Source organism: Gossypium hirsutum, chromosome D05 (genome assembly GCF_007990345.1).
Source record: "Gossypium hirsutum isolate 1008001.06 chromosome D05, Gossypium_hirsutum_v2.1, whole genome shotgun sequence".
NCBI lineage: Eukaryota > Viridiplantae > Streptophyta > Magnoliopsida > Malvales > Malvaceae > Gossypium > Gossypium hirsutum.
The window spans coordinates 14,611,041-14,625,088 of record NC_053441.1 but is presented as its reverse complement, the minus strand read 5'-3'; the positions used below and the strand labels follow the sequence as shown (position 1 = coordinate 14,625,088).

Sequence of the window (14,048 nt, the reverse complement as noted above, 5' to 3'; positions counted from 1 at the left end):
GTTTTTGTTTTGCTATTTTGTTTCTATTCTCTTTTTCTATCTTTTATTTCTTTTATTTAATTAATAATAATATAATAAATAAATATATTTTACTTAATTAATAAGTATTTACATATATTAATTACACATTTATTTATAATTACCACACACTTGTCACTTTTTATGGTTTAATTATTAGTTTAGTCCTTGCACCTTTTTCTATTTTATAATTAACTTTCACACTTAATTCAATTTAGTCCTAATACTCAATTAACTTTAATTTATCTAAATTCACTTAACTAAAATCCAATTGATGATATAACTAATTCTATAAATATTTTTAATAATTATTTTACGAGTCCGTTTTACCAAGACGGAGACTCGATAATTCACTAATTCAAAAATATTTCTAAAATCACGCTTAACTTATAATTATTAATTAATAAATTTTTCTAACTTTTTCATCGGATTTAGTGATCTCAAATCATTGTCCTAACACTACTGAAATTTGGGCTGTTACACCTGTAACAACTCGACTCGTGTCCGTCGCCGGATTAGAGTTACGAGGCATTACCGATCAAAATCCAACTCGAATTTTTTTTATACTAACTCAACCACAAAATTTCCTCCCATAAATATATATATTTAAGCACATAATCAATTAAAATCAAACATGCATCATTAATCAAAGTACATATACCAACTACGTTTCAAAATTCAACCATATCATTATCATTTACCTAATCAAAATTTGATATAATTCAAATTCTTAAAACCTTTCCAAACCTATAAGATTATATATCATAAATCAAGTATGTATCCAAACATTTATTTGTACACATTTATTTCATTTCAATTTATTAACTATACTACATATTATAATATAGGTAATCTACCTTGTTTAGACAGCTCTTATATACAACAAATGGGCAGCATATACATACCAAATTTAATATCACTTTTACACCAAATTTAACAGTATGTATACAGTAAATAGGCAGCATGTACATACCAAATTTAACAGCACTTTTACACCAAAATTTAACAGCATATATACAGCAAATAGGCAGCATATACATACCAAATTTAACAGCACTTTTACACCAAAATTTAACAGCATATATACAACAAATGGGCAGCATATACATACCAAATTGAGCAGCATTTTTACACCAAAATTTATCAGCATATATACAACAAATGAGCAGCATATACATACCAAATTTAACAGCACTTTTACACCAAAATTTAACAGTATATATACATCAAATAGGCTTAAATATAACTAATTTATACAACTATTAACAATTATGCTAAACACATCACACTTCTATATATATAACTGAAATTTACATAAGCTTAAACATCATATATATATATATATCAAATAGATCAAAAACATAAAACCAAGCTTAACCAAAATGAGCAAGCCATTTTCGCATGGCTCATTTTCACATATCCGAAAATTAAACATATTAACTAGACTATACATATCATAGGTTCAAATTCTAATTTATAAAATACCAAAGACGGTCGATAGTGTGATAGACTATGCTGACGATCCCCGAGCTCGTAACGTGACTCCAAAATCTATAAAACAGAGGTAAACAAATACAAACACACATTAAGCTATTAAAGCTTAGTAAGTCATAAGCAAAAATTCATATATATATATATATTAATACTTATTCCATCATTAAGTTAAATAAATCAAATATCCTAATATTTTGTATCATATAACACTTGAATAAAGATCACATTGTATTTTCATATAAACAAACCATATGGCCAAATGCACATAAATATTTAACAAAGCTGAATATTCAATAAATCATTATGCCAAAACATGCTTATACTCAAATGGTTAACTCATTCTCTATATTTCATTTGAAACTATTATCAATTTAAAATAATCAACTTACCTTATCACCAATTAAGCAAATGGCTAACACATACCTGAATAATTTAGCTTTCTTAACGCATTTATTTGCTTTTACTATTGCTCACATAAGATTTATAAAACATAGAGCCTTGTATAAAACACTGGCATAAAGCCTGCTAGGCACAAAGCCCGATACATTTCACCGGCACAAAGCCTGCTAGACATAAAGTTTGATATAATTCACCGGCAGAGCCTGCTAGGCATAAAGCCTGATATAATTCACCGGCATAAAGTCTGCTAGGCATAAAGCCTGAACTTACAAAATCTCTTTCACATAATTCACATCTAAATTAAATCATTCTCGGAATATAATCAATTCACAATATTACATTCGGCCCTAGCTTATATAACTTCAAATAATTCATTTCAATGCATAATATATATATCATAGTTAGTTCAACATTTAAATGCTTATTGACTTACCTCGAATATCGTTGACTGTTAAATCGGCTACTCAACCACTTTTGTCTTTCCCCGATCCAAATCCAATTTCTTTAATTCTTGATCTAAACATATTCAAATTAAGTTTATTTAAACACCATTCTATTCAATTTAGCCTAAAAACACATGAATGAGAAAATTACAATTTTGCCCCTAACATTTTACACTTTTACAATTTAGTCCAATTTATACAAAAACACAAAATATTCCAAATTAATTACACTATAGTTTGGTCGAATATTTCTTAGTCTCATATAGGTCCTTGCATGTCATTTATTTCACATTTAAGCCCCTAAATTTTCAATTTTACAATTAAATCCCTAATTTGGATTTTTATCAAAAAAATCACTTAATTAAACATGATAATCAAACATCAAAGATTCATTTTTCATCATCAAACAACAAATTCATCACATTATAAACAGTGGCAAAAATAAAATTCATCATAAATTTCAAAAAATTAAAGAATGGGCTAGGTAATATGCGAAGCAACGATCTCAAAAACGTAAAAATTATCGAAAACCGAACAAAATTCATACCTAAATTTTAACTCCAAAGTGCCGAACCCTTAACAAGGTAAATAACTTTATTTTCTTCTCAAATTCGGCCAAAAAAAATGAATAACATGCATGGCTTTTATTTTATGTTTTATTATATTAACATATTTAACTAATTTACAAAACAAACCTTAATGATTTTACTTTAATAATTAACTAACCATGTCCATAAAAGTCCACTAAAATTTCAATGGTATAATATCAACATAAGGACCCCACATTATAAAAACCATGGCAATATAGCACTTTAACAAATAGTTAGCCACTTTTACATTTTATGCGATTAAGTCCTTTTATAAAATCAAGCACACAAACGATAAAATTTTCACACAAAATTTTCTAACAAGTAAATTCACACATAATAAACATATAAAATAATATTAAAATATTTTTCAGACTCGAATTTGTGGTTCTGAAACCACTGTTCCGATTAGGGTCAAAATCGGGTTGTTACAACACCAACTATACTCGAATTAAGTCTAACATTGTTTAACAGGGCATGATCATTATCTCACCATTATAACATGATTCAACATGATATAATATCTCAGTATAACATATATACATATGTATCAAGGATATTTTTATACACACACAGATATATATATTAGAATTCAAGCATTCAAAGTTGATTTCAACAATCACAACATCAAATTCATAATTTCATGGTTTGGGAAAAGATACAATTACCTCGACAAGTACTTCATATTTGATTATAACGACTTACCAGGGTACAAACAAGTTATTGAAATTGGATTATAAAAGCACAAACCAAAAACGATCATTTGTTAACGACTTTGGTTTTCCCTTTGTCTCGAGAAAGTCTCATGTCGTATTTAGCTATGAAATTAAACACAGATATAGAAACTCATCAATCACACGATTGAAACATAATTTACAAAAATGTAAACATGAATGCATTTTATTTAATTTTAGTCTCTATAAGCTTTATTATTCGAATTACTCGTAACTTTCGGTTTTCTTTATTGAATTTAAAATTGATTTCATATTTCTTCACTAGGGACCTCTAATTTTCAAGTTATATCATAATTTTTTTAATAACTTTTAATTTATTCAATTCAATCCGTAATGTTCAACAATAATTTGAAAGCTTTTAAGCTTAAATCAAATTTATTCATACAACGTCCATTATCTTACTAACACTATAACATAATTTTCATCTTCAATCTCTCTCTAAACTTAGTATCTAACATAATTTCTCAATTAAACTCCATCAGTTTGTATATCTAACACTAGGGTCTTAATTATCTAAGATCATTATATCATAATCTATCAAGAATTAAAAGAAAACTCACCCTAAAAGGTCTTGAAAGCTTGCGGCAATGGAAGCAAAACTCAAGACATTTTTCTTCTTTTTCTTTCTTTACTAAGGCCGAATGTGGAAGATGAGAAAATTCGTTTTCTATTTCATTAAACCATCTTTTATTAATTAATTACAATTCTAATCAATGGCATTATCATGCCATGCTAATTTTAATAACCACGCTTAGAACAATTACTTTTAGGGACATGGAAATATCACTAATCAAGGACTTGTACAAATTCAACCATCAAACATAATTTAAGAATTTATGGCATAATTATATCATGCCAGACACACTTTCTCTATTATATCCAAACTTTGCTGGCATGGCATAGACATGGATTACCACACGGATGATAGATAAGCATTTAATTGATTTTTTTAAAATTTTAAAATTTTAGAAAATTAATTAAATGCTAACATGTCATCCACATGTAAAACGTTGACTTTTTCATCTGCTTTGGGATGATTTGACAAAAACACAATTTCTAGGGCTAAAGTAGATGAAAAATTAAATGGAGGGCTAAAATGATTTTTTAATAAAGTTGGGGAAAAAAGGGCCTTAAAAGAACATCTTTTAGATGTGTTTAGGATGAAAAAGGAAAATGCCTTTATTTATTTATTGAATATTATTTGAGTGGTTTTTGGTTAGTCAAATGAGATGAGACGTTAAAGAAACATCATAAATGTTGGTGGAGAATATGGCAAACAAAACGGGTTTGGGGTTTGGTTGGGGTAACCCAAATGTTTTGTTGTCTTCAAAAACAGATTTGTTTTTAGGAAATACCTAAAAGAAACATGAACAAAGCACAAACTACAAAGGGATGTGCTAGGAATTATCCCTTTAGGTTTTATCAGCATATTCTCATATTTTCATGCCTTTTCACTTTTAGAGCATTTATGATTTTACTAACAAATAGTCAATGCATTTTGCTCCAAATTACTATTTCTTTTTTTATAGGGTAAACTATAAAAATAGTCATTTTTGTTTGCCTCAGGTTATATTTTAGTCACTTATGTTTGAAATGTTACGTTTTAGTCACTTATGTTATTATTGTGTTACGAAGTGATCACTCTTCCGTTAAGTTCCGTTATCTCCCTACGTGGCAATCTAACTAGATTTTAAGTGCCAACTTGGATTTCCTAATGGGATGAGAATAGATTTTTAATTAAATAAATTTAATTAATTAAAATTTTTAAACCCTAAATCTTAGTTAAAAACAGTTCATCTCCCCCTTTTTTTAGTTTTCTTTTTCAGTTGACTGAGAAAGCTATTACCATCAGAATTTTTTATTCACGTACAAAAACAAAAGAAGATTCAATTGAGGGTCCAGGTATGTCTTCTTCGCCGACAAATTTATGTTCTAAGACTTAAAATCAAGTGGTTGTCGACAAATAAGAAGATGGTAATCGTTTTTGTTCCTAATCATTGTATTTTCCAATTCTTCACGTTCTTGAATAATTGGTTTCTCAATCTGATTTTTTCTTATCTGAATCGGCTTGTTTGTTCATAATCCCCTTATGGGTATCCCTTTTCTGCTTTGAAATTAAATGTAAGACTAAATTGCTCGCTTTTATAACAGAGGGATGAATTTGCTCCTAAGGTTAACCTAAAATCTTTGTTGTTGAAGTTTGTATAATTTATATTATACCCAATGTCATTATTTCCATGTCTCTGTGTTTAGCATGTTCCATTCAAATTAATATTAGTTCCAATACAAGTAAATTAAGGTTTAAATTTCTCTCTCAAAAAAAGGAGAAAGGTTAAAAAAATTTATACTGTAGTTATTCAAAAATAGTTTAGTACTTGTTTTTATATCTGAATATGGTGTTTTCTTTTTTCTTTTAAATGTGTTATGTTTAACTTTCTTGAAGAGACGAAAAGTAATTATGTTGCTGTCTCCCAAAACATAGACTTTAATTTTAACTCAGGTGTAGTTTGATGCAAATGTATATGTTCAGCTTTTCATTTTAACTCAGGTGTCAAGATGTGAACAATGATTACTGTTTTCATGTTTTAGATTATGTATTTTAATGCTGTCCAAATGTGAATATGGACTGTTGTCCGAATGTCCTAGAATGTTCATAAATTCATTAGTGATGTTGTTTGAAATTGAACTAAAGTTGAGATAATGTTTTTCCAGGTTTGAATTGCTGTGCAATTTGTTGATACTAATATAATGTTTTATTTTCCTTTTTTGGTTTAGGGTTTGAAGTTGAACAAAATACTTTAGGGGGAGATTTTGGAGGAGAAGCGTCTGACTCAGATGATAGTTCATATAAAGTTTATGAGTCAGGTACTTCTTATTTTGATTCTTTTGAGTCTGATGGTGATAGGGTAGATGAACCAGAGGTTGAACTAGTAGGTGAAATGATACAGAAGGAGTTAGACCACTTACTGGGTTCAATTTTTTAGAGTTTAGAAGATGATTTTGGTAGTAACAGTGATGATGATTTGAATAATGACATGGATTATAATAAATATGGGAATAAAAAGTACCATCTATTCAATCCTCAAACTGATATGAAGAACCCTATACTGATAAAGGGTTTGGTTTTCCCTAGTAGAGACATTTTAAAAGATGCAGTTAAACAGTATGGGAGGATAAATAGGGTAGTAACCAAACTAACTAGGAATGACAAGCTTAGGGTGAAAGCAGTCTGTGTACCTAGTTGTCTACGGACGTTATGGGCATCCAAATTAAATCCCAAGGATCCAATGGATGGGAGTTGACAAATTAAGACCTTAGTCAACCACCATAAGTGTGGCAATGTAATGAAAAATAAGAATATTACTTCAAAGTGGATGGCTAGACATTATTTACACAAATTTCAAGTTGATCACAATTATTCCTTAACATCCTTACAAAATGATATTAGGGTGGATTTTGGAACAATTGTGTCACAGACTAAATGTATGAGGGCTAAGATTAGAGCTCTGGAACTAGTTCAAGGGAATCACAAAGCCCAATATGCCAATATATATGATTATTTACTTGAGTTAAGAAGAAGCAACCCTAGTACAACAACCATCTGTAAATTAGACTGTAGGCTATTTTAGAGGCTTTATATATGCCTTGAAGCATGCAAATCAGGTTGGTTAACTAGTTGTAGGAGAATTATAGGGTTAGATGGGTGTTGGCTGAAGGGATATTATGGTGGACATTTGCTTGCTGCTATTGGGGTTGATGCCATTGTATATATCCAGTGGCTTTTGCTGCAGTTGGGAGTGAAAATAAACAATCATGGTTTTGGTTCCTCGAGTTATTACAGAGGGATTTGAAAATTGAAATCTCCTACAATATATGCTTCATATCTGACAAACAAAAGGTACTATAAAGTCATAGTATATGCTAAATTGTTTATATAAAAACGATTGCTTAGCATGTTGTTTTAATTATTTTACAGGGTTTAATAAAAGTGATTTCTTTGTTGTTCCCTAACGCTGAAGCAAGAAATTGTGCCAAACATCTTTACAATAATTTTAAAAATATGGAAGGATTTAAAGGCCAAGTTATGCGTCTTACTTACTGGAAAGCTGCTAAAGTAACTTTTCCAATACAATTTGAAGAAGCAATGTTTAAAATGAGGTCACTGTCAAAATCTACTGAGGCTTGGCTGCATGACAAGGATCCAAGAACTTAGTCAAGATCCCACTTCTCAACCAGATGCAAATCTGATCTACTACTGAACAACAACAATGAATGTTTCAACAAGGTTAAAATTTATTTTTTAAATCTGACTATTTATCACTTCATATTGTATAATTGTTGTTGGAGTTATTTAAAGACTTGCTCTCCTTGCAGATCATTTTAGAAGCTAGAGATAAACCCATCCTAACGATTTTAGAAATAATTAGAAGAAAAATCATGACTAGGTTGGTTTCTATGAGAGAGGCTGCTGAGAAGTATCCTGGACTTTTATGTCCAAGGATATAGAAGAAGTTGTCTGAAATTGTTAGTCAGTCTAATAAGTAAGTTTTGCTAACTCTTTTTTACTTAGCTTGAATTCTGTTACTTGGATGGAGAAGTTTTAACTTTAAAATGTTACTTTGTTTATAGTATATGGTCGATATATGCTGGAAATGAGAAGTATGAGGTAGATTGTGGATTAGGCAACAAGCATGTGGTTGACCTCCTCAACTCCTCCTGTTCATGCAGAAAATGAGACTTGTCAGGAATCCCATGTAAGCATGTTGTTTCTTGCATGCAATTATTTACTGTGAGCCCTGAAACTTATGTAAATACATGTTATACTATCACTACCTAGTTGACTATTTACTGCCACTTGATTAACCCTATAAAAGGTAATAGCCCTAAAACCCTAAACCTTTATGAAATATTACTTATTTATAAAATGTGTTTGACATATTTAAATTTTTGTGTATAGGTCCTATGCAATGGGAACATGTAAGGGACATGGAACCCATTCTTCCTCCCATAATTAAAAGGCCCCCAGGAAGACCTAAACAAACAAGAAGGAAGGAAATAGATGAAGTAAGAAAGAGTTGACCAAAATTAAGCAAGACAGGACAGCAAGCTAATTGCACCAAATGTGGCAAACCAGGCCATAATACAATGACTTGCAAAGGGATTGTTAGGGGTAACCAAATGGCAAGCCAATCATCGAGCCTGTAAATTTTGAACCAAGCCACTTCAATGGATAACACATCAAGCCAACCACCCTTAACCCAACAAAGCTCAAACCTGACAGTAAATTTTAGGGTCAAATTACCTTTCAAAAGAAAATCTATTTTGTGAACAAAGAATATATCTTTTTAGAAGGGTTGTTGAATCATGTTAACAATAGTTAGAATATACATTTTGTCTTAATTGAGGGTTTGAAACAATAATTTTTTTGAAATGTTAAACTATTGAACAATTACTTGAGAAATGGCTATTGGACATGTTAGATATTCAACTACTGGTTCTTCTATGTTAAAAAATGTGCAGCCTTTTGTTGCTGGGTACAAGTTTGGGTCTATTAGGGTTGCACAAAATGTGCAGCCTTTGAACTTTGCATTCAAGGATTATTTCAAGAGGATGTTCAACTTCAAAAAGGACAGAGATGGCTACTGGAAATGGTTTGTAGGGAACTTGGCATCTGGTGGTATTGCTGGTGCTTCATCACTTCTTTTCGTTTACTCTCTGGATTATGCTCGTACACGTTTGGCTAATGATAACAAGGCTGCTAAAAAGGGTGATCAGAAGCAGTTTAATGGTTTAGTTGATGTCTACAAGAAGACCATCCAATCTGATGGTATTGCTGGTCTTTACCGATGATTCAACATCTCATGTGTTGGAATTATTGTTTACCGTGGACTTTACTTTAAAATGTATGATTCTTTAAAGCCTATTGTTTTGGTTGCTGGATTGCAGGTAAGCATTTGTTTACTTGCCCTCACAACCATGTGGAGTTTTAATTGTTGAAACTTAGAACCTGAATATGTGCGTGTATTTGGCATTTACAAGATAGTTTCTTGGCAAGTTTCTTGTTGGGTTGGGGTATCATAATAGGTGCTGGACTGGCATATTATCCAATTGATATTGTACGTAGAAGAATGATGATGACTTCTGGAGAAGCAGTGAAATACAAGAGCTCGATGGTAGCATTTTCTCAAATCATCAAGAATGAAGGTGTCAAATTGCTGTTCAAGGGTGCTGGTGCAAACATTATTCGTGCAGTTGCAGGGGCTGGTGTGCTTGCTGGCTATGAAAAGCCGCAAGTCCTTTTCATTGGGAAAAAATATGGATCTGGTGGCGACTAATGTGAAAGGTGATTCTACTACCTTAAAGAATGATCTAGCGTTCCAAGTTCAAATAATTTTGGAAGGACAAAGTGCTTATGATAGTCCCCGTTCCCAGTAATTAGGATACACAAATTTGGTAAAAGAAAACATTTTATGTTAAAAAACTTCTTTATTTACTTAAGAATGACTATTGATGTAATTAAACATGGGTTCAATCTTTACACATGCTATTTTTTATTTTTTTATTTAAAAACTATATAAAAATATGAAAAGATAAAAAGATTAACAAAATAATAATCATTTGATAAAAAATATATTAGTCATTTAATAAAAGATTATCAAAATAATAATAGTAAAAGCAGCATGTGATGGAAAAATTACAGGTGAATTAAATACATTATTCAATATAATATACATCTACATTCTTGTTGGCCACGCCAGTTGTACAACTAGCCCTGCCGTTTCTAAACCTATTCTTTAATGCACAACGAAGACAATAGATACTGGGATTTGAGTCCCAAACTTAGTAGATATCACCACTTAAGGGTGGTTATATGAACTAATTAGATTAAACCTGAGTTCATATTCTAAAAACTTCGGATGTACTATACACAGATCGGGTTAGACCTATCACTTAAAAAAGGGGTTAAAAGAAATACAGAGTTTAGACACAACACACAGTTCAATCATTTCATGCCTCCTGTGTTCTTCTTTTGTAATTCCTAAGCAAACTCTCCCTATATGAAGAAGTTGCAGAGAGTACCCACTTACTAAACTCAACCACTCTCATGCCCTTGAACTGCGCCAGCCGACCATACTGAATCTTTTTCCTGTCTCTAGTTGAGACGACATTTTCCTCCCCATCTATTTTCTTCTTCCATGAAGCATTTGTGTCTATTCTCAGGTTATTATCGCCAGTAAGGACTATTATTTTCTGTTGTATCCGAGGTCTACTGTTGATAATATCTTTATTACGATGGGCATACAAGATACCTGAAGATAAATAGAATGAGATCTCCTAGAGTCAATTGATTTAAGAGCTCCCTTTCCCCATCAATTTGAACAAACATATGCTACAGCATATTTTATTAGTTGGCTTGTTAAAACAACACAGAACAGAAAGTCAAATTGCATGTCAACTCAAATATATATATAACCAGTTCAGCTTTTGTCTCTTTGCCACGTGAAAAGAATGATATAAAAAAATACAAATGGAACACTAGGCCATCGACTAAATGTAAACACAAACAAAGGAGAGGAAAACATTCATAGCAAAATGAACATACCTAAGTCCTCAAGAACTGGTTTATCAGTAGTAGCAATCTCTATGTCACTAGGATGCAAATTCTTGGACACTGAAGAAAATGTTTCAATTCCTTCTGCCGGAGTTGGAAAGGAGCCTAGACTGGTTAGCTCCTGCTTATCACTATGGTGTTCTGTGTGCTGTTGCCCTTGCTTTTCATGTAATTCAAGAATTTCACTTGTGAAAAGCTTATCTGAAAGATCGCGAAACAGATTGCAGATTCCAAAAAGCTCGCCTTGAAATTCCTTGCAGTCCTGAAAACAAGATAGATGTCACATGGAATGTAGAGAGCTCTGAACTCAGAAAGGATGACTGAGACCATTTCACATCTGAAAGTTCAATATATGCTTCACTTAGTCTATCAAATGAAATCCAACTTCATCTTCCTCATTATCTACCAACTTCTTTACTTTCCAGTTAAAAAACCCAATTAGCAAAATTTGATCAAATTATAAGTCAAAAAATGGGTATTCAAATACCTGAGCCATAAAGGCTTCAATGTCATGGCTGAAACGAAATTTATCTTTATAAGAACATGCATTGACATCTCCTGTCTTTGCTGATGTGATAACTCGTATGATGATGTTGAGACAAATAAGCAACTTGACCCATATATGCCAATATAAGAGCTGGATAAATAAACCAGAAAGGTGAAAGCAGTCTACAGCAAGACAAAGGTTAAATTTCAATTTAGTAGCCGACTTTCAACTCAAATTTAATCAGTAACTATCAAATCAAATTTTACAAAGTATTAGTGTTAAGTTACCTGAATTGCAGCATAAGAGAAGTGACCAAGATCAGCAAACATTACCTCCAAGCCTGCATGGATAATCAGGTATACTATTAGCAATCATTAGTTGTAAGTTGTCATAATGAAGTTAAGCTATGGTATTAGTTATCGATATATCTCTAGTTGGTATTTTGATGACTTTGCTTGAAGACTGAAAAATAAAAAGATACAGGACATAATTCTTGTTATTTGGATATAACAGCAGATAGTATAATGGGGCCTTGCAAATCAGATCATGCCGAGATGTTTAGCTTGAATGATAGGATCCATGGCCAGCCTTGAGTTTCGCATGAGTATAATTTTTGAATTTTTACTAAGGATACAAATATTCATTTGCAGGGTTAACTGTATGATTATTTAGAAAAATATGAGTTCCTACAAAATTTCCAACTTAAAATAATCAATATTAACAACTAAAAGAAGCGTATTAAGTAGCAGAAAAGGGATACCCACAAGGGGATTATGAACAAACAAGCCGATTCAGATAAAAAAAAATCGGATTGAGAAACCAATTATTCAAGATTGTGAAGAATTGGAAAATACAATGATTAGGAACAAAAACGATTACATCTTCTTATTTGTCGACAACCACTTAATTTTAAGTCTTAGAACATAAATTTGTTGGTGAGAAGACATATACCTGGACCCTCCATTAAATCCTCTTTTGTTTTTGTACGTGAATAAAAAATTCTGATGATAATAGTTTTCTCAGTCAATTGAAAAAGAAAACTAAAAAAGGGGGAGATGAATGGTTTTTTAACTAAGATTTAGGGTTTAAAATTTTTAATTAATTAAATTTATTTAATTAAAAATCTATTCTCGTCCCATTAGAAAATCCAAGTTGGTACTTAAAATCTAGTTGGACTGCCACGTAGGATTACCATTAGGGAGATAACGGAATTTAACGAAAGAATGATCATTTCGTAACAAAATAATAACATAAGTGACTAAAACGTAATATTTCAAACATAAGTAACAAAAATGTAACGTGAGGCAAACAAAAGTGACTAATTTTTTTTTTATATTTCAATTTATCTAATATTGATGTAGCTTCGTCACTTCAAAACACAGAAATATGCTCATAATATTCAAAATATATTATAATAATAATTATAGGATTCTTTTATTACACCTAAAATATAACCTTATTATAGGATGAGATCAAGTATTCTCACGCTGATTTCGCATTTTTAATTCCTAAATCAGTGATTTATGTATAACATCCATTAATTGAATTTCAATTTTATTGTACAAAAAATTATATTTTTATAAATTTTAAAAAAAACATTAAAATAATAGAGCTGAACTAAAACTACACCATTTCAACTAAAACACAATTCATTTATATATAACATAGTTATTTCATAAAGGGGTATACCATGATCTCATCATTCTAATTTGTTTCCCTTTACCTAACTTTATCACATGCAAAGGTGAAATAAAGACTCGATCAAATTTGGATAAAAAGACAAAAGAATCTTAAAAAACAAATACCAAAAATCCAACTACATAACTTCCACAAACACAATTTTTTTAATATATACATTCACAACTTTTCTCTAAAAATTTTAAAAAAAAAATTTTAAATGTGTTGTTAGTCTTTATGCTTTTATAAAATTTTGGACTTTAATCAGTTAAAAATTCAGTTTTCCTACATCATTAACATTGTTATTATTTTTCGTCAAAATTTATCGACTTACCAATTAATTAGTTTGTCCCCATATAACGTGACATATGATTAATGGAAAATAAGCATGAGATAAGTTGATAGATTTTAACTAACTACCAACAACAATAACAATAAGAATATGATTTTTAAATTGAGAAAGTAAAAAGATTAAATTTTTATCTTTTAAAAGTATAAAGGCTAAATCTCAAATCTCATAGAAATATAAGGACTAAATACATATTTTAACCATAAAATGGAATATGTTTTATTTTTAAAAAAATGTTATTGGTTAAA

At 30.6% G+C, this 14,048-nt stretch overlaps 1 pseudogene; it reads left to right on the top strand.

Annotated features, from left to right (window-relative positions):
* The first annotated feature begins 9,135 nt into the window (after positions 1-9,135).
* On the top strand, positions 9,136-10,010 carry LOC107902679 (ADP,ATP carrier protein 3, mitochondrial-like; annotated as a pseudogene).
* Positions 10,011-14,048: the final 4,038 nt, after the last annotated feature.